This window comes from Salvelinus alpinus, chromosome 8 (genome assembly GCF_045679555.1).
Source record: "Salvelinus alpinus chromosome 8, SLU_Salpinus.1, whole genome shotgun sequence".
Lineage (NCBI taxonomy): Eukaryota > Metazoa > Chordata > Actinopteri > Salmoniformes > Salmonidae > Salvelinus > Salvelinus alpinus.
The window spans coordinates 36,026,311-36,053,706 of record NC_092093.1 but is presented as its reverse complement, the minus strand read 5'-3'; the positions used below and the strand labels follow the sequence as shown (position 1 = coordinate 36,053,706).

The 27,396-nt window shown below is 44.1% G+C and overlaps 1 protein-coding gene across 3 annotated transcripts in view; it reads left to right on the top strand.

Annotated features, from left to right (window-relative positions):
- Positions 1–27,396, top strand: part of LOC139583057 (heparan sulfate glucosamine 3-O-sulfotransferase 5) — a 71,636-nt gene that overhangs the window by 15,742 nt on the left and 28,498 nt on the right. Inside the window, exons 2-3 of one of the 3 annotated variants that reach the window (XM_071413766.1) lie at positions 17,031–17,107; positions 17,245–17,411. The exons of 1 other annotated variant lie outside the window; for it this stretch is intronic. The gene's annotated coding sequence lies outside the window, so the exon portion shown is untranslated. The remainder of the gene's footprint in view (positions 1–17,030; positions 17,108–17,244; positions 17,412–27,396) is intronic. One more of the 3 variants, XM_071413767.1, reaches the window with a different exon arrangement.

Genomic DNA, 27,396 nt, shown 5'->3' with positions numbered 1-27,396 from the left:
CAGAGCTATCAGTTACTCAATTATGTCCTGTATTGATATTGAGATCTATGTCCTTTTTCTATTTCGGATATCAGGTGTTACGCCAAATATTTCCCCGAGCAGCTCCCAAGTTGTTCATTCGCAGTGCTACTCACCTGCGCAAATAGATTGAGTTATTTTCGAAGGACTGCCGTTTGTATCAACAACAAAAAAACGTGCTGCATCATACTATTTGTTCAGCAGAATTAAATCCACCAGAGACGTGCCTCTGTGTCAAAATGGATTTGCTGCTCCGTGATTTTTGGGATCGGTAGCGTCCTTTTAACACAATTTCACGGAACAGGAGATTATTGATAACAAGCCATGAATATAATGGCCGGCTGCTGCGAGCGTGGTCAGTGAGGAGGGAAGTGTCATGCATCGGGAAGATTGATGCGGGCCACGCTGTGGGAGGTCAAACGCATTTCCAGAGAGCCGTGGCCAGGAAGCCATGGCCAAGGTAAAACTCTACATGTACGTATTGTATTTATAATATATCCTGTCAGGCAGTTCTGCACTGTGCGCCCAATGCAAGGAGAGAAAGTTGTAAATAAACACATTAATATGAGACATGCGTTATACAGCTCTGTCTAGACATGATAAAGCCATGCAAAGTAGACGTGATATTGTTGTACAGTATCTGCAACTCAAAAGCAAATGGATGACTATCAACAGTCGGGTTATGAGGCAAAGTTTATATGAGCTCTGTTATCATTGGAATGCATTTTTATACCTCGCTGTAAATAAACCAATGGCAGCAGTGACCATGGTTAGATGAGCCGCCGTAAAAACCGCAGAATCCTATTAAATTTTTTATAAAAGCAGCCATGTTTTATGAAGCCAACTCCACTCAATATTCAAGGTTCATAGCTTGGCATTGGGACTTGGGAGGGAGCAGCTGTCAGGCTCTTATTACAAAGGATGTTGCACTGTACAATAACAATCCATATATCTCAGAGACCTCCACATTGAAGTCGACGTCTCGTGTATCCCATCTCACCGAAAAACAAGTTTTCCTTTTGATGTCACTTGTTCCCATCAACAACCTCTCCTGTGATATCTGAAGAGCTAGATCCTTCTGTTGAGCTTTGATTGGATACTGTGTGGCGCCCTGCCTCAGAGATGACGTTCACCTTCCAGACAACACAATAACAACTGAAACGGAGCTGTCCACACTTCTAGCACTTCTAACCCACCTGAGCTTTCATTTTCTGCCGTGCTGGGTTCCTTAGCTAGTGACGCATCAGAGCACACAGCATGCACAAAAAGGCCTAGCTACTTCATGGGAATAGCTGTTGCCTTGGCTCTGACCTTACGTTTGACTGAGTGTGTGATTTGATGTACTCCGTGGCCCCAGCTGATGCACCCTTCATTATTTGTCAACACAGCAGAGCATGACTTATTAATGACTCCTTCACGGTTTATTAAGCTCACCGTCAAAACACTTCATTGGGGACTTTTTGGGTGAAAAGTTCCACTCTTCTCATCCCACTGATTTGACAAAACTCTTTCCAGCTGAACGATCTAGAAACGAACTCTCGACGGGGTCCCTCCTTGAAAACAGTCGTGTTTGTTTTACTCGCAACACCTGAGTCACTGACTCAACCCTGTGTAATCGAAACGATAATTCGGTGAGCTTGATCATCACGTAAGTGGGAATGACTTCTTATGTGCAGTTTGCTTGCTGCATCTTGAGGCAGATTGTCCATGTTATTGCAGAGCTGCGTTTGCTGTGTCAATCAGGCTTGGTTATGGCCACCCATCGCCATTCATCCTTTGGCCTGTAGATGTCCATTTGCAGGGCCTCCCAGTTGATGATTTAAGCAACCTACAGTTATCACCGCCTCAACAGTGAGTGGCGGCCATGCCAAATGGGCCAACAGCCTGCCAGAAGAAGAAGTGCAGTGTGGCTCCCCTTCCCTGCCACCTCATAACAGGAGGCTTCCATTAAGAGGGCCTTCTTATTTTAGGAATGGCTCCCCTCCTCTGCCCCTTCTATCCCCTCCAGTCTCTCCTGTAGGGGGGTTGTCAGCTTTATGGATGTTACTTGCTCTTGGAGCACATTGCAGCCAGAGCTGGCCCCGGGATGTCATCTGGAGGTGTGAGACTATAGCTTTACTTAAGAGGAGGCTCTCTCTCTCTCTCTCGCCCTCTGCCCTCTGCACTGAGGTCTGACAGACAGATGTTCTTTTCCTGAACCTGTTTACTTGTTGGGCTCAGAGCCATTGAAGCCAAGTTTAGCACTTGCTTGTTACTTTGCCTGTGGCAATGTCTAGACCAGCTCCCTCCTCCTCCTCCAACACATTCACCAGTCTGCTTCCTCTGCTCATTAAGCTTGTCTGGTGTTCATAGAAAAACAGAATATGTTTAAAGAGAGTTGGCAGGCATAGATCTCCCGTTCAGAGTGACTCACTGTAAAACAAAGTTAGATGTTAAATCTGTGATCAGATGGATATGTGGAATTATCATGGGTCTAGTTATACAATGACAACCCAGAAGCTTTTCTGCCGTTTTCTTTGCACTCAGAGACAAATAAGATAATCTCATCAATTGAGAATGACATCATGTTGCTACATCTCAGCTCAAGTGATCAAAGAGGAGAGAAAACAAGCTAATTGGATCTCGTCAGGGAAATCAGGTAGGATGACAGATACTGTGTGGAATGTAGTTCAAAACGTGGAAAATACTGTCTGGATGTATAGAGCTGGGTTTGTATCACTCAAACAGGCAAAAGACCATGGGAAAATACAGACAGTACTGTATATCAGAGTCTTTGTGTCTGGGAAATAAATATGCAAAATACTGATGTTTAGGGTGCTTCATGAAGTGTTTTAGAAAAGTGATGTTACTTACAGGGAAATAAATGTGGGCTTGTGACATGCCAGTGACTCTGGTGCACTAGATTTACATTTTACATTTAAGTCATTTAGCAGACGCTCTTATCCAGAGCGACTTACAAATTGGTGCATTCACCTTATGATATCCAGTGGAACAACCACTTTACAATAGTGCATCTAACTCTTTTAAGGGGGGGGGGGGGTTAGAAGGATTACTTTATCCTATCCTAGGTATTCCTTAAAGAGGTGGGGTTTCAGGTGTCTCCGGAAGGTGGTGATTGACTCCGCTGACCTGGCGTCGTGAGGGAGTTTGTTCCACCATTGGGGTGCCAGAGCAGCGAACAGTTTTGACTGGGCTGAGCGGGAACTGTACTTCCTCAGAGGTAGGGAGGCGAGCAGGCCAGAGGTGGATGAACGCAGTGCCCTTGTTTGGGTGTAGGGCCTGATCAGAGCCTGAAGGTACGGAGGTGCCGTTCCCCTCACAGCTCCGTAGGCAAGCACCATGGTCTTGTAGCGGATGCGAGCTTCAACTGGAAGCCAGTGGAGAGAGCGGAGGAGCGGGGTGACGTGAGAGAACTTGGGAAAGTTGAACACCAGACGGGCTGCGGCGTTCTGGATGAGTTGTAGGGGTTTAATGGCACAGGCAGGGAGCCCAGCCAACAGCGAGTTGCAGTAATCCAGACGGGAGATGACAAGTGCCTGGATTAGGACCTGCGCCGCTTCCTGCGTGAGGCAGGGTCGTACTCTGCGAATGTTGTAGAGCATGAACCTACAGGAACGGGTCACCGCCTTCATGTTAGTTGAGAACGACAGGGTGTTGTCCAGGATCACGCCAAGGTTCTTAGCACTCTGGGAGGAGGACACAATGGAGTTGTCAACCGTGATGGCGAGATCATGGAACGGGCAGTCCTTCCCCGGGAGGAAGAGCAGCTCCGTCTTGCCGAGGTTCAGCTTGAGGTGGTGATCCGTCATCCACACTGATATGTCTGCCAGACATGCAGAGATGCGATTCACCACCTGGTTATCAGAGGGGGGAAAGGAGAAGATTAATTGTGTGTCGTCTGCATAGCAATGATAGGAGAGACCATGTGAGGATATGACAGAGCCAAGTGACTTGGTGTATAGCGAGAATAGGAGAGGGCCTAGAACAGAGCCCTGGGGGACACCAGTGGTGAGAGCACGTGGTGCGGAGACAGATTCTCGCCACGCCACCTGGTAGGAGCGACCTGTCAGGTAGGACGCAATCCAAGCGTGGGCCGCGCCGGAGATGCCCAGCTCGGAGAGGGTGGAGAGGAGGATCTGATGGTTCACAGTATCAAAGGCAGCCGATAGGTCTAGAAGGATGAGAGCAGAGGAGAGAGAGTTAGCTTTAGCAGTGCGGAGCGCCTCCGTGACACAGAGAAGAGCAGTCTCAGTTGAATGACTAGTCTTGAAACCTGACTGATTTGGATCAAGAAGGTCATTCTGAGAGAGATAGCAGGAGAGCTGGCCAAGGACGGCACGTTCAAGAGTTTTGGAGAGAAAAGAAAGAAGGGATACTGGTCTGTAGTTGTTGACATCGGAGGGATCGAGTGTAGGTTTTTTCAGAAGGGGTGCAACTCTCGCTCTCTTGAAGACGGAAGGGACATAGCCAGCGGTCAAGGATGAGTTGATGAGCGAGGTGAGGTAAGGGAGAAGGTCTCCGGAAATGGTCTGGAGAAGAGAGGAGGGGATAGGGTCAAGCGGGCAGGTTGTTGGGCGGCCGGCCGTCACAAGACGCGAGATTTCATCTGGAGAGAGAGGGGAGAAAGAGGTCAAAGCACAGGGTAGGGCAGTGTGAGCAGAACCAGCGGTGTCGTTTGACTTAGCAAACGAGGATCGGATGTCGTCGACCTTCTTTTCAAAATGGTTGACGAAGTCATCAGCAGAGAGGGAGGAGGGGGGAGGAGGGGGAGGAGGATTCAGGAGGGAGGAGAAGGTGGCAAAGAGCTTCCTAGGGTTAGAGGCAGATGCTTGGAATTTAGAGTGGTAGAAATTGGCTTTAGCAGCAGAGACAGAAGAGGAGAATGTAGAGAGGAGGGAGTGAAAGGATGCCAGGTCCGCAGGGAGGCGAGTTTTCCTCCATTTCCGCTCGGCTGCCCGGAGCCCTGTTCTGTGAGCTCGCAATGAGTCGTCGAGCCACGGAGCAGGAGGGGAGGACCGAGCCGGCCTGGAGGATAGGGGACATAGAGAGTCAAAGGATGCAGAAAGGGAGGAGAGGAGGGTTGAGGAGGCAGAATCAGGAGATAGGTTGGAGAAGGTTTGAGCAGAGGGAAGAGATGATAGGATGGAAGAGGAGAGAGTAGCGGGGGAGAGAGAGCGAAGGTTGGGACGGCGCGATACCATCCGAGTAGGGGCAGTGTGGGAAGTGTTGGATGAGAGCGAGAGGGAAAAGGATACAAGGTAGTGGTCGGAGACTTGGAGGGGAGTTGCAATGAGATTAGTGGAAGAACAGCATCTAGTAAAGATGAGGTCAAGCGTATTGCCTGCCTTGTGAGTAGGGGGGGAAGGTGAGAGGGTGAGGTCAAAAGAGGAGAGGAGTGGAAAGAAGGAGGCAGAGAGGAATGAGTCAAAGGTAGACGTGGGGAGGTTAAAGTCACCCAGAACTGTGAGAGGTGAGCCATCCTCAGGAAAGGAACTTATCAGGGCGTCAAGCTCATTGATGAACTCTCCAAGGGAACCTGGAGGGCGATAAATGATAAGGATGTTAAGCTTGAAAGGGCTGGTAACTGTGACAGCATGGAATTCAAAGGAGGCGATAGACAGATGGGTCAGGGGAGAAAGAGAGAATGTCCACTTGGGAGAGATGAGGATCCCAGTGCCACCACCCCGCTGACCAGAAGCTCTCGGGGTGTGCGAGAACACGTGGGCAGACGAGGAGAGAGCAATAGGAGTAGCAGTGTTATCAGTGGTAATCCATGTTTCCGTCAGTGCCAAGAAGTCGAGGGACTGGAGGGAAGCATAGGCTGAGATGAACTCTGCCTTGTTGGCCGCAGATCGGCAGTTCCAGAGGCTGCCTGAGACCTGGAACTCCACGTGGGTCGTGCGCGCTGGGACCACCAGGTTAGAGTAGCAGCGGCCACGCGGTGTGAAGCGTTTGTATGGTCTGTGCAGAGAGGAGAGAACAGGGATAGACAGACACATAGTTGACAGGCTACAGAAGAGGCTACGCTAATGCAAAGGAGATTGGAATGACAAGTGGACTACACGTCTCGAATGTTCAGAAAGTTAAGCTTACGTTGCAAAAAATCTTATTGACTAAAATGATATAGTACTGCTGGCTGGTGAAATAGGCTAGCTAGCAGTGGCTGCGTTGTTGACTTTGTTTGAAAGTGTAGCTGGCTAGGTAACCTCTAACTGGCTAGGTAACCTCGACAATTACTCTAGACTACACAATTATCTTGGATACAAAGACGGCTATGTAGCCAGCTAAGATCAAACAAATCAAACTGTTGTTTGACTAGATCTGGAATGGGCAACTTTGTTGGGCCACAAAAACCTTAACTCATCATGAGGTCTGCGTACCCACATCCATACCCACACATGCAGTCAGAGCCCTAGCCTTTTTGGGGGCCCTAACCTCTCCCTCAACCAACCGCATTTAGAGTTCTGCCACTGGTCTCTCGCTGAACTGCAGGGAACAGAAGCTGTGACAGAGAACATCTGACAGACTGTCACTTCAACTGGGTCATAGAGGTGAGGTGCTATGAGTAAACCCCAGCAGCAATTTTAGAGTTTATTTCCTGCAATTCTACACATTTTGCCACGGGACGGAGAGAAGATTTAGCAATTTGATGCACTAGATGATCTGTGGTTAGGCTAGCTTTAACTTCATTAAATAGCACTTTATGTTGCCGCTTTCTATAGACTAGAAGAGCAAACCAAAAAGGAACCAAAGTTAAGGGTTATGTTTAGCCAGTCATTCCAAATGGTTAAGAATTTGTTCTTAACTGACTTGCCTCGTTAAATTTAAAAAAGGATTAAGTTTAGCCAGTCATTTCGAATGGTTAAGGGTTAAGTTTAGCCAGTCATTACGAATGGTTAAGGGTTAAGCTTTGGGACAGGTTAAAAAAAACAGGGTTCACAACTGGGATGGAACACACAACCTTCTGATCCGGAGTCATGGGGTTACATCCATCCATCACCCCTGTCCACAGCACCCTAGCCTACTTGATTGTAATAGCGCTCACTGTTGCCCCTAGTGGCCTGTTTTGAAGGCTTTTCCCGACGTCGTCAGGACATCAATCTTCAACGACCTGGTGGAAATGGCACCCTACTCCTTATATAGTCCTCTACTTTTGACCAGAGCTGTATGGGTCCCGGTGGAAAGTAGTTTGGGGGACACACGGAGTCTCCCTCCCAGCCTCCTTTCCTCTACTGTCAGGGTGGTGACTGGCACATGCAGTCTGCCTGTCACTGTGAGCTGGGTAATTACGTGGTCAGTGAAAACTCCCTTATCTCTAATGAACACTTGCAGCTAGCGTTTTAAAAGCTTTCTCATCTGCCGTGGGAAAGAAGAAGAAAAAGAGATGCTGCTACTCACTTACTGTCAAGCTTCCTGTGTGCCCTCATTCTTGTATCTTCTCTGAGGCTGCACCATCCCCATTGTGGCTAAACATCTGATTTTATGCCGTTGGGTTGTGACTTCAAGTGGTGCGTAACATGTGGATGATATGGGAGCCACAGTGCTGCTGACTACTGATGGCTTGGCTCTTTGCTGTAAATAGGGAATGTATTTACCAATAGCCCAAAATGTCTACACAAGACATATACAGCAATATAGGAGCAGCTATGCAGTGAGATTCACAGTGCTGGTTGATCCATAGCAGTTTCCGTAATGAATGTATTTTGTGCACTGACACAGATTACTGACTGAATCACACAATGCGTGGGAGATCTCCCAGATCAGCTCTATCTAGGAGTAATTAACACGTAGACACTGAGGACTTGGCCTGACAATTTTATCAGCCACATCTCACACATTTATTGATTCAAACTCTCCCGTGTTTGCCATTTCAACTGCATAAGCTCTGCCTTGAGTGCTGACATTTAGATGTTTTTTATTTTATTTCTTAAAACACATACCTGCTTTTAGTTTTACCAGAAAACCGAATACTTTAACATAATCGACAAACAAACACGGAAGGCAGAATAGCATTTGCATAATTTGACTTTGATTGGCCACTTCTATGTCAGAGAAATTCCTTGAGCTCAGATCATTAGCATAAATCACTCACAAAGCCTGATGCAGCAGAAATAAAAGGATGAAAATGGAATGATTATGGGTTTCTCGGAGTGAGGCTATCTTTGCTAGACAGACTGCCGGGTGTGAGTGCTGCTATCACAGATGTGTTGCTGCCAGCCAACTGAAGAACAAGTGGAGAATGGTAGAGGAAAGAGAGAGAGTTAGTCAGTCTGGGGGTTTACACAGTGAACATGGTAGTCAGACTTTCAAAGTGTGGCATGGCAGCTCTCACGGCCCTGCCTCTGTCGTTGTGACAGTACCAGTGACAAGGCTGCAGCTGTCGTGTGATTTGATTGACTCTACGCCATGTGGAAATGATCAATGCTATGGCATGTCACCTGTCCTGCTCTGAGAACACATCACCCACATCAGATGGACTGCCACGTGCTATACAACAGTCCCCTCGGAGACAGAACCCTCGGTTGTACTGTCTTTGGTTTCCGATGTCCTATCTACGGTATCTATCACAATGGATTTAAGGTATGTCAGTGGATTTAACCCCATTGACTAGTGCTGTGATGCCATTGAAGATACAGCCCCGATTGGGGTTTACTACTACCAAGTTTATAGTTTATTATATACCCAGTAAAATAAAACTGGTAAAGTATTTCCTGTTCCCATGAATATCTCTCATGAAGTACAGCATGCCACTGGAGGTAGACCAACCCAAGCTAAAGTTCAAAGCCACTTAAGTCTTTATGATTCACAGCAAGTAATTGGCTGTCCTTATGGGTCTGTACGCTGGCCACATAAAGAACTGCCCTGTGTTTTACTGCCCCAGTTTATAGGCATCGGTATGATACTATGTAGCTACTAAGAGCTACTCTTTTTGCTGGTCAGTAAGCGTGTGGCACTAGCAACAGCTGATAAACTGGGAGGCTGATGAGATGAAGCTTTGGCCAGCTGCTGCACTGTGTCCGTGCTGCTGTCTGAAGGCTGTCAGTTTTACAGCTGACCTTGAGCAGAGTTCCGCACAGTAATTTATGGCAAATAATGTTCTAAGGAGACCCATTTCCAAGATTCACTGTCACTTCACACTAAACGATCACTCTGCCTCCAAAGACAATCTTCACTCCTGACAGGGCAATCCCGTAAAAAAATATTGACCGGTCACCTGGGTGTCCTATCCAATTATGTGGAGTAGAAATTAATAATTTTAAAAGCTGCTAGTTTTTGAAAGGTTATTGCAATTTATTCTAGCGCTTTCCCTGGCGCGTTATGATCTATTGGCTTAAGGCATCATTAGTTTCTGGTGTGAGTGTCTTGCAAGAGTGAGCTGCATTGCCAACTCATTGATGTAATACTTATTCTGAATATTCAAATCCGAGAGCAAACTATGTCATGGCTTGGTAATGGTATCTGAAGAATCTCTGGCCTAAAAACGTATTTTTACTTTAATGTTTATAGCACAATAAATGATCAATCCAAGTTAACGTATTGATGATACACTGAGTGTACAAATCATTAGGAACACCTTCCTAATGTTGAGTTGCGCCACCTTTTGCCCTCAGAACAGCCTCAATTTTTGGGGGCATGGACTCTACAAGGCATCGAAAGCATTCCACAGGTATGCTGGCCCATGTTGACTCCAATGCTTCCCACAGTTGTGTCAAGTTGGCTGAATGTCCTTTGGGTGGTGGACCATTCTTGATACGTACAGGAAACTGTTGAGCGTGAGAAACACAGCAGTTCTTGACAAGGGATACTACCATATCCCGTTCAAAGGCGCTTAAATATTTTGCCTTGCCCATTTGTCTTGCCCATACACAATCCATGTCTCAATGTTCTCGAGGCTTAAAAATCCTTCTTTAACCCGTCTCCTCCCCTTCATCTACACTGATTGAGGGGATTTAACAAGTGATATCAATAAGGGATCATAGCTTTCACCTGGTCAGTCTGTCATGGAAAGAACATGTTTTGTATACTCAGTGTATATTAAAATATTGATTATCAATGCATAAATACAATTAGCAGAATTATCACATTTCCTAGCTGTATGTGTCCATACGTGTAGATTGTTGTTACAATGTGGTATGCTACATAAATGTACGGTAATGATGGGGGAAAAATGGGCTCCCCTGTGGCGCAGCGGGCTAAGGCACTGCATCTCAGTGCTAGAGTCGTTGAATCCAGGCTGTATCACAACCGGCTGTGATTGGGAATCCCATAGGGCAGTGCACAATTGGCCCAGCATCGTCAGGGTTTGGCCGGTGTAGGCTGTCATTGTAAATAAGAATTTGTTCTTAACTGACTTGTCTAGTTAAATAAAGGTTGTTTGAAAAAGTTTTAAAAAATCACACCGGCAGTCATGAGTCATTACTGCAGTAAAATTCCACGTCACCTTTGAGTCATGCTAATCTCCTCCTACCACATATTACATATTATGCATGGCAGAAAAGCCTAACACAAAACAGATTTAAGAGGTCTTTGGTACATAATTGGTCTAGCCTATACTCCAAAATTAAACACATTTTGAGTAATTGCCTTTGAGTGTGGACTGTATTGTTATTCATACTGGATGGAGAGGTTACCCTATGCTATGCTCCAGACGTTCTATCCATGAGTCTGGGAGATAATGTAGAGCCCTAGGCGATACTGTTGGTTCATTGATTGTGCAGGGCGGCTTACAGTTAGCCTACAATTATAGTGAATTTATAATAGCCTAGTAATAGGGCGTGTTTTCTATTGTCATAATTAATTGGGTGACACATTACCTTTAGCTATACAGAATATCTCAGCACCTGTTAAGGCTGTCAATGTCGTTCTCCTCCTCAGACGAGGAGGAGCATGGATCAGACCAAGATGCGGAGAGGTAAGTGTTCATGATTTAATGAAACAACAAGAAAACACTTAAACCTACAAAATAACAAACGTGACTAACCTTAAACAGTCCTGTGTGGTCCAAACACTGACACAGGAAACAAACACCCACAAAACACAGGTGAAACCCAGGCTGCCTAAGTATGACTCTCAATCAGGGACAACGATTGACAGCTGTCTCTGATTGAGAATCATACCAGGCCGAACACAAACTCCCAACATAGAAATACAAACATAGACAAACCCACCCAACTCACGCCCTGACCAACTAAAATGAATACAAAACAAAGGAAAACAGGTCAGGAACGTGACAGCACCATGCGTTTCCACCTTCTCTCTCTACTTTATTCCTTTCACGAGCGCGCAGAGGGGCTTTCAACAGTTTAGTGAAATATCTCTCGTTGAGAAAACATGTTACTATCGATGTTGCCCAACAGATTTAACTTGGTTTCCCAAATTAAACACGGGGTAGCTTCAGGAACAGGGTTGGAGAGCGCATGGCATACAGAATTTGAGCGGAATATCACCTATCGCGCAGATAGAGGTATTGGAGTGAAATAAATGTTTTTATATTTATTTCTCAGCTGCTCATGTTAAGCAGAGCTCTGCTATTAAACCGAAGTAGCCTACTCCGCATCCTTGAGATACAGACCAGCGGGAGAGCGCTTGGCCTCCATTCGCTAGTCATATGGATGACATGTCTTTTTCCCCCTGCCCATTTGATAATGTGCCATTCCAAAAAAATACTAATTTTACATATTAGTAAAGACCAGATTAAATTGAGAATAGTCTGATGGGTGAAAATATGATCACTTGATGAGAGAACAGCTGTGCAGTCTGAGGTAAGGAACAAAGTGCAAAACCTTCTCAAATCATCAATAGGTGATTATCACATCATGCAGCCCATACATGTTTTAATTTCTAAGACATTCTAAGGTTTGTATCATTCATAACTAATGTTGCCAATTAACTCTGAATCTAGCGGATAGGACCTGTTTCAAATGACCATTGTTGTGCTCAATATAGCCACTTGAAATGCACACTTGCTCCGGAATGGGAAAAATATACTTTCTATTTTATTCAGCTAAGATCAATTATATTCTTCTTACTATAAAAGAATGGCATGGAACTTATAAGTATTTCTTGTCAGCTAAATGAAAAAGCATGCAGCCTATGGCGTGGAGCCTAGCCAGATAACATACTCATATTCTCTTCTTCTGAAATATATTTTCTTCTAATAAATCTAATGATTTATTAGACTTTTTAAATGTAGATGTTCCAAAGGCGTGCATCGGCAGCTTGTATGAGTGGAGGCTTGGAGATGCTAAACGTGTTTATGTTAATTAGCAGTAAATTACCGCGAGACCAGCAGTCTTTTGCACGTCAATAACTGGTTGACAAAATGTTATGACCGCCACAGCCCTAGTTACATATCGCAATATTATTTTTGGAGGTAGCTATTCTTTTTGGAAGTAGTGTCTGCTAGGCTAGTTGGCTGTACCTGCGCCAAAACTCTGGTATTTGAAAATATTGAGCCAACATGTTTTCAGCACTTATTTCCATGACTGATCAAAGCACATTTTCTCATGGCTCTCTCCTCTCTGCAGCAGACATAACGTGAGCAATGTGTTTGGAACATCATCCCGATAAAAATCGCATTATCGAATCGCAATATAGAATTGTAAGAATGCAATACATATCTTATCGGCACCTACAGTAAGTATCATGATAATATCGTATGGTGAGGTCCCTAGCAATTCCCAGCCCTATTGTATGGCCATATTAATGACCTCAAAGCGGAGTTGATTTATGACTTATGTTGCTGTGGAGAGGTCCTTGGACCCTGCTCTGGCACAGGGTGATCAAGGCCCAGGCCCAGGTTGCATCCCAAATGGCACCCTATTCCCTATACAGTGGACTACTTATAAATAGGAAATAGGCAGCCAATTGGGACACATCCCCAGCGTGTGCCTCTAAGCAGCTCTGGCTGGGATAAAGTGTGGAACTTCTCACCCATTAATAATTAGAGTCCGGCACTCAAGGACATTTCCCCCGGCTGGATCAGCACATAAATACATTAACTTGATGCAGGAGGGCTAAAAGTGGACTCACGTGGTGACACTGCAGTTTCTCACCCAACCTTTCTTCGTCTCTATCTCGGCCTAACGCCAGATCATGTTCTAAATGAGCAAATTAGCATTTTGGGCTCAGGCAATTCCACAGTAACAGAGTGATGCTGGGACTCCGATTTTTCACTTTAAAATGTATGTCAAACAAAAACCAACGCAAAGTGAATCCATACAACTCTATGCACAAGGACTACTTTTAACAGTTCTGACTGTTTGTGCCGCCATTCTGTTACCAAACTTTTGCATTTGCACTGTTCTTCAAGTAAATGTGTTTTTTGGTAACATTTTCAGTTGTCCTTGTGCATAGAGTTGAATGGTTTGTTTAACTTTGCAATCATTGGTTTTTGTTTGTTCACTTTATAAAGTATGCCAATCTGAGTGTCATCACTCTGTTACTGTGGAATTGCCCTCCTCCTTCCCTTTCCCTACCCTGATTTAAAACAACAGCCCGTATTAGAGCTAGTGTAAAACTCGTTAGCAGTTGTAAAGGATGGATAAGACCGGAGTGGATGCTAAGGCCATTTGTTATCATTAATCATTTGACTGCTGGGGTCCCACAAAAGGTATTCAAACAAATAAGCAAACACCACTAAGAGACCAGCAGGGAATGTTTAGAGACAGTCCTGCAAAGAGGATTTCTGCTGTTGGTGCGGTGATGGTGCTCTCTCAGCTGAGCAGGGAGATGGATGAGAACGATAAAACCAAATGGAGCTTTTCTCATTTGCACCATTGACAGAGTTGCTTTATAATGCAAATGTCTGATCAGCAGATCTAATACTGGAGGCCATTAAACACTCGATCCCAAGTATTAGTGGTGAGAAAGGGGCTGGCTGTGCTACCAAAGCAAATGTATTTGTCAAATTAATCTTGGTAATGCTGCTGATAGTAACGATCCTGAATGGGAGTCTACATAAGTAAGCATTTTGTTTCCCAGGCATTAGCAGGAAGAGGGCTGCTGCCCGTTGAGCTAGAGTCATCTCTCAGCACGCTCTCATCAACAGTGCAGCAATGGCATTACGCTGGACACCAGTGCGGTCAGGTGCAATGCTCCCTCAAATGTTTTTCTGCCCTGAGCAAATCTCAGGTCTGCTGAGATTTGTTGTTGTGAAAAATGTTGTGAAAATTCTGTGCAACTTCCAGTGCGTGTTTACTGTGAACACTGAGGCTGTACCGATTTTAAGTTACAGTTTTAACATTGGCTGTTATGACAGAGAATCAGACAAATTATGCTACCCTCTGCCTATTGGCTATTTAGCTTATTCAAGCCTGTCTCAAAATACAACACTGCCCCTTTAAGACCAAAAGAAAATGCAGTCTTTACCTGACTTGCTTTTCAAAGATGGCTAGAAATGCACTCATTTTGTGCTCTTGTAGGAAGCAACCACTCCCCCATTTCTGACTAAAATGATCTATAACTGGGCTAATAACTCAATATCTAGCAAAAGATATGAACAAAATGTGCACCCGTGGCTACATGCAGCTCTCGCTTTGTTCTCAAAACAAGTGCATCTACTAACGACCGTTCATGCTTTAAACACAGTCCAGTTGAAAGTAAATGGCAAGGATCCATATATGGCAATGGTCTATATCCATTTAGGCCTACTGCAGCTCTGATTGTTTACGCCACACCGGTCAAGATCACTTTGAGTCAAAATGCAAGCCAAAATCTACCTCTCAGATTTTTTATTTTTTATATGACTTAAAAACCATAAGCCTATGCAACATTAACCAATTATAAACAGTACTGTAGAAATTAGGTTTGTCCAGTAAGCTATAGGCCCAATACATTATCACCATATATTGGCTTAGCTTGAATTGCCCTGCCAATGCATTGTTGTTAGGGCCATTTAAATATATATTTAATCATTTGAGGTAGGCTATATGATCACACTGGTAATATATCTGTTGTTGTATTACTTGTGAAGCACAGCTTAACTGAGCATGCATTTAAATAATTGGTGCCTGCGTCTGATAGTTAGTCTCAGCGGAGAGGGTCCCTCCGCTCTCCCTTACCACTAAGGGACACTGTCTTCCAGATGATGGCGAAACTCGAGTCACACCACATTATTTCTGCCTCATGCACAAGTTCCTGTTGTTAGTCCTATGAACAGAGAAAGTGAAATGTTCCTCAATATTAAAAAAGACACAAGCCACTAATAATAACAACAACGCAAGCCTATAGATACACTTTCCTACTCATTCATTACTGCTGCAGTGCTTCTTGTAGTGCTGAGTGGAAATAGGAAGAAGTGTTGAGTACGAAGTGTTGACAGTACTGAGTAAGCACATAAACATGAACTCACTCATAAACAGCATCTCTTTGTGTGCGGGTGTCGTGTGGCTCAGTTGGTAGAGCATGGTTCGACTCCCACGGAGGACCAGTATGACAATGTATGCACTTAAGTCGCTCTGAGTAAGAGCGTCTGCTAAATGACTAACATATAAACGTTTTAGAGTGTTTGTGTATGATTGGGATGAAGAAGAGTCCTGTTCGCAAATGTAGCAACAGGGTTGAAAGCTCCACAGCCTCACCCCCTACAGACAGACAGAGACTCTTATCTCCTGTCCTCCTGTATTACCTCTCCACTGGCCCTGCAGATAACCCCTCTCTACCGCTCGCCTCTTGGAGGAGACAGTAAAACCTACTGATGGGGACCTGCTCTGAGGAATACCACCTCCACTACCTCTAAGATGAGGAGGGGGGAAGGGATATGGAGGCGCACGGGGGAAGAGATAAGGAGGTGAACGGATTGCCGTGTTTATTACCTCAGCGTAAAGCCCGCTGCCTGTGCACATGTTTTTGTGCTCTACATTCAATTACATGTAATGGTATTGTATAGGGAGATAGTGTGGAAGTGGAGAGCGGGAAGATGAAAGGGGAGGAGATGTAAATTGTTCACAGCAGAAATCAACGCTGCTCCAGTGAGCGGTGTGAAGATTGTTATCATCTCTATGGGCGAGCGTTGTGATCTACGGCGTATCCTGTATTGCTGTGCATGCTTCACAGGTTCTGTTCTACCTCATCAAAACACAAGACTGTGGTTCATAATTAGGGAGGTGTAAGACGCGGCGAGTTCACAAGCCCAGCAATCTGTTGCATGCAGAGCTGTCGCTTTTTTAATTATTAAAATGAATCTACTCTTGTGCCTATTTGCATAAGTTAAATGAATATTTGTTCTGCGCCGCTTGGCAAACACATTCCCGTTCCTAACAGTGTATAAGCTCTGTTACTGGCAGGGTGTGAGGATCTTACAGGAGGAATATTCTCCATGGATCCACTGATACCAGAGGGAGGACACAGTTCAGTGGCCTTATACGTGCCCTTATCATATATGACTATTTTAAGTGATTGAAGTACTGTGCATTCCTTGAGGGCAGACCAACAACAACCCCCCCCCCCCCCTCCCCCCCAAGGGATTTGACCTTTTTACCCCGTGGCCTTCAGGGTCAGAGTATTCTATAATCACAACATTGGCTGCCTTCCTCCTATCTCCATCCTTCTGCTCCTACTCCATAAGGCTGGAGTGGAGAGAGACCAGCGTATGATTCTTATTGATTGTTATGGAGCCCCCCTTTCCAAATGTATGTTATAATATTCTTGTGATTGAGTATAGTCCCGTTGCATCAGTCTGCATGGAATAAATTACAGACAGGCTCAAAGCCAGAGAGAATCAATACATAATATGAAGAGAAAGGTGGGGGGATTTTTATGTCTGTATTGAATTCCTCTCTGAGACTCGGGGCTCCAAGCCAACAGACTCTTCCTATTGTCTGGGAGATTGGCTGTAGCTAGCAGGCCAGGCAAGCTTGTTGCTTTTGTTATGGTCATTTGGGTTCAAGGTGAAAGCTACAGTAATCACAAGGTTGTTCACTCAATGTGCAACACACCAGCGTGGCCCATTTGTTTACATAATGGTGTCTGAATGACAAATTGAATCATACTTAAAAACCTCTTGTTTCCAGGGTGTCCGGATATTTGGCGGGCCGAGACTGTTTCAGCGGAGAGAGAAGTGGCATTAAAAGCATAGTAATTGAGTTATGTAAGTATACTGGACAGAAATATAAATACAACATGCAAGAATTTCGAAGATTTTACTGAGTTACAGTTCATATAAGGAAATCAGTCAATTAAAATGAATGAATTAGTCCCTAATCTATGGATTTCACGACTGGGCAGCCAGAAATACTCCTCAGTTTCATCAGCTGTCCGGGTGACTGGTCTCAGATGATCCCGCAGGTGAAGAAGCCGGATGTGGAACTCGTAGGCTGGCGTGGTTACACGTGATCTGCGGTTGTGAGGCCGGTTAGACGTACTGCCTAAAACGACATTGGAGGTGGCTTATGGTAAAGAAATTAACATTAAATTCTCTGACAACAGCTCTGGTGGACATTCCTGCAGTCAGCATGCCAATGCACGCTCCCTCAAAACTTGAGACATCTGTGGCATTGTGTTGTGTGACAAAACTGCACAGTTTAGAGTGGCCCTTTATTGTCCCCAGCACAAGGTGCACCTATGTAATGACCATGCTGTTTAATCGGCTTCTTGATATGCCACACCTGACAGGTGCATGGATTATTATGGCAAAGGAAAAATGCCCACTAAAAGGGATGTAAACAAATGTGTGCACAAAATTATAGAAATAAGCTTTTTGTGCATATGGAACATTTCTGAGATCTTTTATTTCAGCTCATGAAACATGGGACCAACCCTTTACATGTTGCGTTAATATTTTGTTCAGTATACAAGTAGTGCAGTTATAAAGGAATTATTTCCCCCTGAATCTTCCCTGCAAAAAGTGCTAGTGTTTATGCTAATGTCCAATGTTCTAGTGATGAGTTCTGTTTTATTCTCGTGTGCTGGGAAACTTTTAACACAGTACAGATGTACAGTGCATTCGGAAAGTATTCAGACCCCTTGACTTTTTCCACATTTTGTTACGTTACAGCCTTATTCTAAAATGAATTAAATCGTTTTTTCCCATCATCAATCTACACAAAATACCCCATAATGACAAAGCAAAAACAGGTTTTTAGTACAACTGATATCACATTTACATAAGTATTCAGACACTTTGCTCAGTACTTTGTTGAAGCACCTTTGGCAGCGATTACAGCCTTGAGTCTTCTTGGGTATGACGCTACAAGCTTGGCAGACCTGTATTTGGGGAGTTTCTCCTATTCTTCTCTGCAGAGACACTCAAGCTCTGTCAGGTTGGATGGGGAGCGTCGCTGCTTAGCTATTTTCAGGTCTCTCCAGAGATATTTCATCAGGTTCAAGTCCCGGCTCTGGCTGGGCCACTCAAGGACATTCAAAGACTTGTCCCAAAGCCATTCCTGTGTTGTTTTGGCTGTGTGTTTAGGGTTATTGTACTGTTGGAAGGTGAACCTTCACCCCAGTCTGAGGTCCTGAGCGCTCTGGAGCAGGTTTTCATCAAGGATCTCTCTCTACTTTGCTCCGTTCATCTTTCCCTCAATCCTGATTTGTCTCCCAATACCTGCCGCTGAAAAACATCCCCACAGCATGATGCTGCCACCACCATGCTTCACCGTAGTGATGGTGCCAGGTTTCCTCCAGATGTGATGCTTGGCATTCAGGCCAAAGAGTTCAATCTTGGTTTCATCAGACCAGAGAATATTTTTTCTCCTGGTCTGAGAGTAATTTCGGGGGCTTTTGTCAAACTCCAAGCAGGCTGTCATGTGCCTTTTACTGAGGAGTGGCTTCCGTCTGGCCACTCTACCATAAATAGCTGATTGGTGGAGTGTTGCAGAGATGGTTGTCCTTCTGGAAGGTTCTCTCATCTCCACAGAGGAACTCTGGAGCTCTGTCAGAGTGACCATTGGGTTCTTGGTCACCTCCCTGACCAAGGCCCTTCTCCCCCGATTGCTCAGTTTGGAAGAGTCTTGGTGGTTCCAAACTTCTTCCATTTAAGACTGACGGAAGCCACTGTGTTCTTAGCAACATTCAATGCTGCAGAAATGTATTGGTACCCTTCCCCAGATCTGTGCCTCGACACAATCTGTCTCGGACAATTCCTTCCACCTCATGGCTTGGTATTTGCTCTGACATGCACTGTCAACTGTGGGACCTTATATAGAGAGGTATGTGCCTTTCCAAATCATGTCCAATCAATTGAATTTACCACAGGTGGACTCCAATCAAGTTGTAGAAACATCTCAAGGATGATCAATGGCAACAGGATGCACCTGAGCTCAATTTCGAGTCTCATAGGAAAAGGGTCTGAATACTTATGTAAATATGGTATGTCTGTTTTTAATTTGTAATACATTTGCTAAAATGTCTAAAGACCTGTTTTCGCTTTGTCATTATGGGGTATTGTGTGTAGATTGCTGAGGATGTTTTTTATTTAATCAATTTTAGAATAAGGCTGTAGTGTAACAAAATGTGGAAAAGGGGAATGGGTCTGAATACTTTCCGAATGCACTGTATGCTCTGGTGTATGCCGGTCAGGGTAGTAGCTACATATGAGGACAGAGGTCCGGATCTCTGTCATTTTCTTTTTTTTTCTTATAAAATAACAAATGAGGAACCCAGTCGGGGTCTCAACTTACTGTTGAGAGTTAGAATAGTAGAATACACAAGGTGCAATTTAGAAAGTTGGTTGTGTATCAGCAGTTTTCCTCTAAAAAAACTGCAACCAAAAAAGTTCTGTAAAGCAAACATATTTGTTTACCTTGTGTTAATATTTGCTTTTTCTGCTAAAAGATCCCTCTGTACATATTCAATTATATTTTTTAATCCCGGTTCTGAGTTGATGTGTAGCGGCTAATTGTATAGCTAATAGGTTATGCGTTTGTAGATCGACTGAGGTGAACTCCCTCACGACGCCAGGTCAGCGGAGTCAATCACCACCTTCCGGAGACACCTGAAACCCCACCTCTTTAAGGAATACCTAGGATAGGATAAAGTAATCCTTCTAACCCCCCCCCCCCCTTAAAAGAGATAGATGCACTATTGTAAAGTGGTTGTTCCACTGGATATCATAAGGTGAATGCACCAATTTGTAAGTCGCTCTGGATAAGAGCGTCTGCTAAATGACTTAAATGTAAATGTAATGTAAATGTGAATGAAGCTACAGCAACCAATGTGTTTTTTGCTTGTTTTTGCCGTTCTCCAAATAGCATTTTAGAGTTTTTAAATTGTATAGAAATGCTGTAAATGAGTTTCAACTTTTTAAAATCCCCCTCCGCACGTCACTAAAACTCAGAACATGGCTACGGCCCTGATGCCAGTCTATTTATTTATGCCTGCTAGAGGTGAATGAGTTTCTCCCTGAGTGTGAGGTAAACAGATGTGGCAGTCCTTTAATTCACACTCATAGACCTTTACTGTGATGTGTTATCTTACAGTTCCACATTTAAAAGGCTTCCCGTGGTTGTCGTCTCTGCTTAATTTAGCTCAAGCAAGGTTCCTTCATAATTACAAAAACAATATACCATTAATATTAGATGTAGTCTTGAAAAAAATCATGAAACTCCAAGCAGGTGACAGGATAGATGGTGAGTGTTGTATGTTCATGTGTGGTAATTGAATACTGCACATGTTTGTCGGTGAAAGTTGTCTGGTCACAGGACATGTATTGTTGCCTAACGTGTGTAGTGAACAGGAAGGAAGAAGGAATAGCTGACCCTGTTGTCGTCTAGGTTACCTTTTATGTCGCTGCAGGTTACCTGTCCTTGGTGGTGACTTTGTCCTGTTCCGTGTTCACTTGTCAACAGTTGAGAAGGGAGATGGTTGGCAAGCCCTGCTGCTTGCCTTGGCACACACACACACACTGTGAGTGGTGGTGGGGTATGAGCATTGCCTGGGCTGGGGGGTGACAGGCCACTAAATCTCCCCCACACTCGTCCGTCAATCTTCCCTGGTTACCGCTCTCTTTTCCCTCTCCCTCCCTTTCTCTACCCCCCTCTCCTTCTCTCTTTTATACTCACTCTCTCTCTTTTTCTCACCTCCCCTACTCTCTTTTAGTATAGGATAAGAAACGTCTCTGTTTACACAATTCCTGGGCTGCACGATTAAGCCCACCTCTCATATCTCTGCTGATGTGTCGGCACCATCCCTGTTTTGTAGGCTTATTTTCAGATTAAGTGACAGTTCCACACTAAAATAACACCAAATTAAAACTGCTGGCATGTGGAAACAAAAAATATATAAATCTATTATCGTAAATAAAACTTTGCGCATATCAGCTTGTACGACTTGCCTTAACACTTTATTGGCCAGTAGTGTTGTTGTTCACCAGATATCAAATAAAGGTAGTGTGTAGTCAGTTTACTATTAGCCAGTGGGGACATGTTTATTGGCTACATGTCTATATGTGATACAGATGAGCCTTACAAAGTTTGTTTTGATGTGTTGAAAGAAACTTCTGATCAGATTGTATTCAGTATATTTTCAGTTTTGCCATAACTTTTGACTCATAAGTATTGTTCCATAACTTCAGTAATATCTTCAACCCACATCTTTATGCAGAGCGGATTTAGTTTGAGCTTTCATCAATTTGCAGGGATCCTTCTGTTGTGTAACTACTCGAAAGTTTGAAGACAGGCTAAGTTTGACAACTTGGAGGAAGTGAGAAGCACTTTGATGGGAGGGAAGGAAGGCAGCTTCTCCCACTGGAGTCTAATCCAAGCAAGGCCCTGCAGCAGCCCTGCTGTGTAGCAGACAGCTGGGGAATGATTTCTACTGCGCGCGTTGTAGAGAAACGCTTACAGTCTGAGTTCTGACTTACCTGCATATGTATAAAGTTAATTTGCTAAGTGTGTGGAATCCGCCGAAAGAACGTGAGATAAGCTTCATCTCACAGACACTCATTCGGCACAGCTCTGGAACCACATTTGCGACTGTTCAAGCATGTTTCAGTTATCACCCGTCACGACGGATTTAGCCCCGCAACTGAAGGGGGCTGGAATTTAAATTCTCAGATCTACCAGAGAAATCATTTTCTCTCTTCCGTCCTCATGTCATCCGTCATAAAGTACAGGCATCTGTGAGACGGAGGCCTACCTATCAACACTCCTTATTTCTCTTTGAAACTGGAGGGATTTATCTCACGTTTACCCAGAATGCTTTGCACAACAACTAAGGAGCAGGAAGGAAGGGATCTAAATGGAGTTCTGTAAGCTGTCCTGAGCGTGGTGACAGTTGAGAGCAATTTTGGGGGGAAAAAATCTAATAAACATGAAATTATTCGAACCTGAGCTTTCCGATTCCCGCCCCCCTCAGTCGAGTTATTTTCATGCGCCGTCTGTGCTAGGCCTACTAAACTGGGCGGAAATGTGACAACAGCTTGAGGCTAATTGTATTAAAAGAGAAACATACATCATTTATTCCATTTTCATTAGCTGAATCATTATCACTTAGACAAGACCAGCTGAAGGACAATGGCATTATGAAGTCTGCATTTTCTGCTCTGTTTATGCTCAGCTGGCTGCTGAATCACGATCGAGGGATAAGATCGTTAGCTATCCTTTTGGAGCATTGGCTATGGCCAGGTTTGCATCTTGTCCTTTCCTGCCCTCCGTAGGTTCATAGCAGGTGTACGGTGTCCATATTAGGACAGCCTCAGCCTCTGCAGTTCATCCGCAGAGTCATCATTTTGGCCTCGTCTATGTGTATTACCTCCGGTGACCTCACTGACACCCCCACTCTCCGATGTAAGTGACTGGCCACAAGCAAATGGCACTAACAGTAATTACCTCTAATTCTATGCAAACGGCAGACCTCAGACCTGAAGTGTTCAATTAGTGCTATCAAAGGCGGCCATCGGCCATCCTGTTGTGCCCTAAATGTTCCGGCAGAAATACCAAGGGTCTGCACTACTGCTGTGCCGCTCTCACGTTCAGGCGCTGCGGTGGTTCATCCAAACACAATAGAAGATATTGTTGGGCAGGCTTATTTGTGCATCGATGGGGTTTCCTTTTAGCTTGCAGGGCAGAGCTGGGCCACACTCCGAGGCAGAAGACACGCTGAAATCAATAGCTGCTCCCAGTGCAATGCAACAAGAGCCGCGCCTCGGCAACACAGCTAGGACTTTAATTATTTCACCATGTATAACAGCAGACTGGTTAAAGGTTGGAGAACCAGAGAATGACTCTGTAGATGCTGCCTGCCTGTCGGAATGGAGGTTATTCTTTTGTTGGAGCCCATTTCCCACAAGGGCCTGGTGCTGAAGCACTTTTGCTTTGTAGGTTAGTGTACATTCAAGGCCTGTTAGTTGCCCAGTGCTTTCACTGAAGGAGAGTAGTTTGGCCCCTTTCTGAAAGTTTGATGTAGCACAAATGACTAACATAGGAGCCGTAGTACAGATTTGCTGGGATGCTATCTCGGTGTGCTGTACAGCATGGAAATGTCAGATGGTACCCTTAAGAAGAAAAGAGAGTGGATATGAACCCCATTACTCCACACTTCAAGGGGAATCAAGGAGGATCCATCAGTCTCTGCTAATAAGCAAATGGAGTTGATCCCACCTAGACTGGGCTGGTCAGGGGGTTCTTCTCATGAAAATCCAGACCTCCCCCTCAAACAATAAGATTTTCAGGTTGTTATAGATGCTAGTAATACAGTGCATTCGGAAAGTATTCAGACGCCTTCACTTTTTCCACATTTTGTTACATTACAGCCTAATTTTAAAATGGATCAAATACTTCTTCCCCCTCCTCAATCTACACATAATACCCCAGAATGAGAAAGCGAAAACACAATTTTAGAAATTTTTGCAAATGTATTAAAAATAAAAAAACAGATACCTTATTTACATAAGTATTCAGACCCTTTGCTATGAGACTTGAAATTGATCTCAGGTGCATGCTGTTTCCATTGATCATCCTTGAGATGTTTCTACAACTTCATTGGAGTCCACTTGTGGTAAATTCAACGGATTGGAAATTATTTTGAAAGGCACACACCTGTCTATTTAAGGTCCCTCAGTTGACAGTGCATGTCAGAGCAAAAACCAAGCCATGAGGTCGAAGGAATTATCGGTAGAGCTCTGAGACAGGATTGTATCTAGGCATAGGTCTGGGGAAGGGTACCAAAACATTTCTGCAGCATTGAAGGTCACCAAGAACTCTGTGGCCTCCATCAAGTTTGGAACCACTAAGACTTTTTCTATAGCTGGCTGCCTGGCCAAACTGAGCAATCAGGGGAGAAGGGCCTTGGTCAGGGAGGTGACCAAGAACCCGATGGTCAGACGGAAGCCACTCCTCAGTAAAAGGCACATGACAGTCCGCTTGGAGTTTGCCAAAAGGCACCTAAAGGACTCTCAGACCATGAGAAACAAGATTCTCTGGTCTTATGAAACCAAGATTGAACTCTTTGGCCTGAATGCCAAACGTCACAGCTGGAGGAAACCAGGCACCGCTCATCACCTGGCCAATACCATCCCTACGGTGAAGCACGGTGGTGGCAGAATCATGCTGTGGGGATGTTTTTCAGCAGCAGGGACTTGGAGACTAGTCAGGATCAAGGGAAAGATGAACGAAGCAAAGTACATAGAGATCCTTGATGAAAACCTGCTCCAGAGCGCTCAGGACCTCAGCCTGGGACGAAGGTTCACCTTCCAACAGGACAAAGACCCTAAGCACACAGCCAAGACAATGCAGGAGTGGCTTCGGGACAAGTCTCTGAATGCCCTTGAGTGGCCCAGCCAGATTCCGAACATCTCTGGAGAGACCTGAAAATAGCTGTGCAGCGACACTCCCCATCCAACCTGACAGAGCTTGAGAGGATCTGCAGAATGGAAGAAACTCCCCAAATACAGGTGTGCCAAGCTTGTAGCGTCATACCCAAGAAGACTCAAGGCTGAAATCGCTGCCAACGGTGCTTCAATAAAGTACTAAGTAAAGGGTCTGAATACTTATGTAAATGTGATATTTCAAATTTGTGATATTTCAACAATTTAAAAACTGTTTTTGTTTTGTCATTATGGGGTATTCTGTGTAGATTGATGAGGGGGGAAAAACTATTGAATCCATTTTAGAATAAGGCTGTAACGTAACAAAATGTGGAAAAAGTGAAGGGGTCTGAATACTTTCTGAATGCACTATATTTATTATTTAACCATACGTATTGCATTAATATGCCATATTGCCATATTACAAAATACATTAGATTCAACCAAACAATACTGAAAGAAGTGTTGCAACACCACAGTCATTTCTATTGACACAAAGCATTACAATTAAAACGCCTGTAATCATCTCCATATTTCTGATCATTCGGATGTGTGTCATAAATTGCAGTGGAATGGTGATGATGCAACCCAATTTCAGAGCAATATTAAGGGCCTTTGCTTTGCTCCCTCCAGGCAATGTGGCTTCATATTGTTGTATCCCGGTGCTAGGCAACCTGGCTGTGTCGGGTAATAATTGAAGTTGATATTAAAAGACAGGAGCAATGCATAAATGATGAGGGGAACGGGGTGAGGTCATCGGAGAAACGCATCCAGCGTGTGGCCAGGTGACACGCTGCTGTTCCACAGTCACCTTCGCTGTATACATGATAAACTACTGCCACCAGGGCGAAGGTACAGTACACGGTGGCAAAATAGATACATAAACCACTGCCCTTCGAACACGGCCTTTGCCTTTAATACTTTGGCATAATTACATTGTGTGTGTAGAGGTTATTGTCATCATTTTGCTTGAGAGGTGCAGTGCTGTATAAGCTTTTAAGAGAATGTATTGAAGGACAGCACAGATACGTGTGAGAGAGTTTTATGACTGTGTTCTTCTGACATAATATTATGACAGTGTTTTTCACATGCCATAGACCTACAATGCAAAAATGTTGATCTTACCTAGATATTGCTTAACATTAGAATTAATTTGTATTTTTAAGTTAACTGACTTGCCTAGTTAAATAAAGGTTAAGAAGAAATTCTTATTTACAATGACGGCCTACACCGACCAAACCCGGACGACGCTGGGACAATTGTGTGCCGCCCTATGGGACTCCCAATCACGGCTAGTTGTGATACAGCCTGGATTCAAACCAGGGTGTCTGTAGTGTCGCATCTAGCACTGAGATGCAATGCCTTAGACCGCTGCGCCACTCGGGAGCACTGACTTGACGTCCTACCAAGATAATGATCTTAGGTACAAGTCAGAATATCTTAAAACGAGATGAATTATCTTAAGTAAAAATGTGTTGTTTTGAGTTGATCTCGCTCACCAAGAAAATGCATTTACTTGATTTGAGTTGATTTTACTTACCCAGAAAATGCATCAAGATAATCAAGCCATTTTCAGCTTTAAATAAGCAATATTATCTGCGAGTGCACTAAGATAATCAACTTTGTTCAGACGTCCAGTCAATGCATTCTAATGGTAAGAGTTATCTAGATAAGATGAACATTTTTGCAGTGTAGTATCCAATTGTAGGAGACAGTATGATAGTAAGAGATTTTACACCAGATTTTGTGTAAGAGACTAGCATTTGGCAGAAATAAAGTTTGAGTTGAAATAGATTAGTTCAGGTTCGAGAGTATATAGCAACATGTAGTGTTAACGGTCCACTTCCACAGGTGATTAATGAACAGTTTTGATGGCTTGCAGGCTCTGTACCCCAGATGGGAAATCACACGTTGCATGGTGTTTGTTTTCCATTCTCAGCCCAGAAATATTGTTTTTAATAATACTCTTGTCTGGTTTTTACATACAGGATTATACTGTGCATCCTCTCACCCATGTAGGGGATTGGATACATACTAGAGAACGACCGATATTTGGATTGTTTTAGGGCCGATGCCGATACCTATTTTGGGGGGTCAAATGGCCGATATTTTAGGCCGATTTTTAATATCATTAAATTTGTCGGTTTTTACCTATCTAACTATATCATATTTTTTATTATTATTTAACTAGGCAAGTCAGTTAAGAACAAATTCTTATTTACAATGACGGCCTAGGAACAGTGGGTCAACTGCCTTTTTCAGGGGTAGAACAGCAGATTTTTACCTTGTCAGCTCGGGAATTTGATCTAGCAACCTTTCCGTTACTGGCCCAACGCTCTAACCACTAGGCTACCTGCCGCCCCTAATAATAATTATATTTGAATGGTAAATCTCTTGATAAACTGGGTAAAGGGGTTGGATTAAATGCGGAAGAAATTAATTAAATTGTGTAACTGACTAGGTATCCCTTTCCCTTAATTAAAGGTGCTACACAAAGGATTTTTTTTTAATTTTTGCATTGTAATTTCAGAAAATGTCCATAATATATCTGGCTGTAATAGTGGAATGATAGTGTTTCACTATATTAATTACCTGCCAGTTTTGTGATTGGCTGCGATATTCGACTATTGATTTCT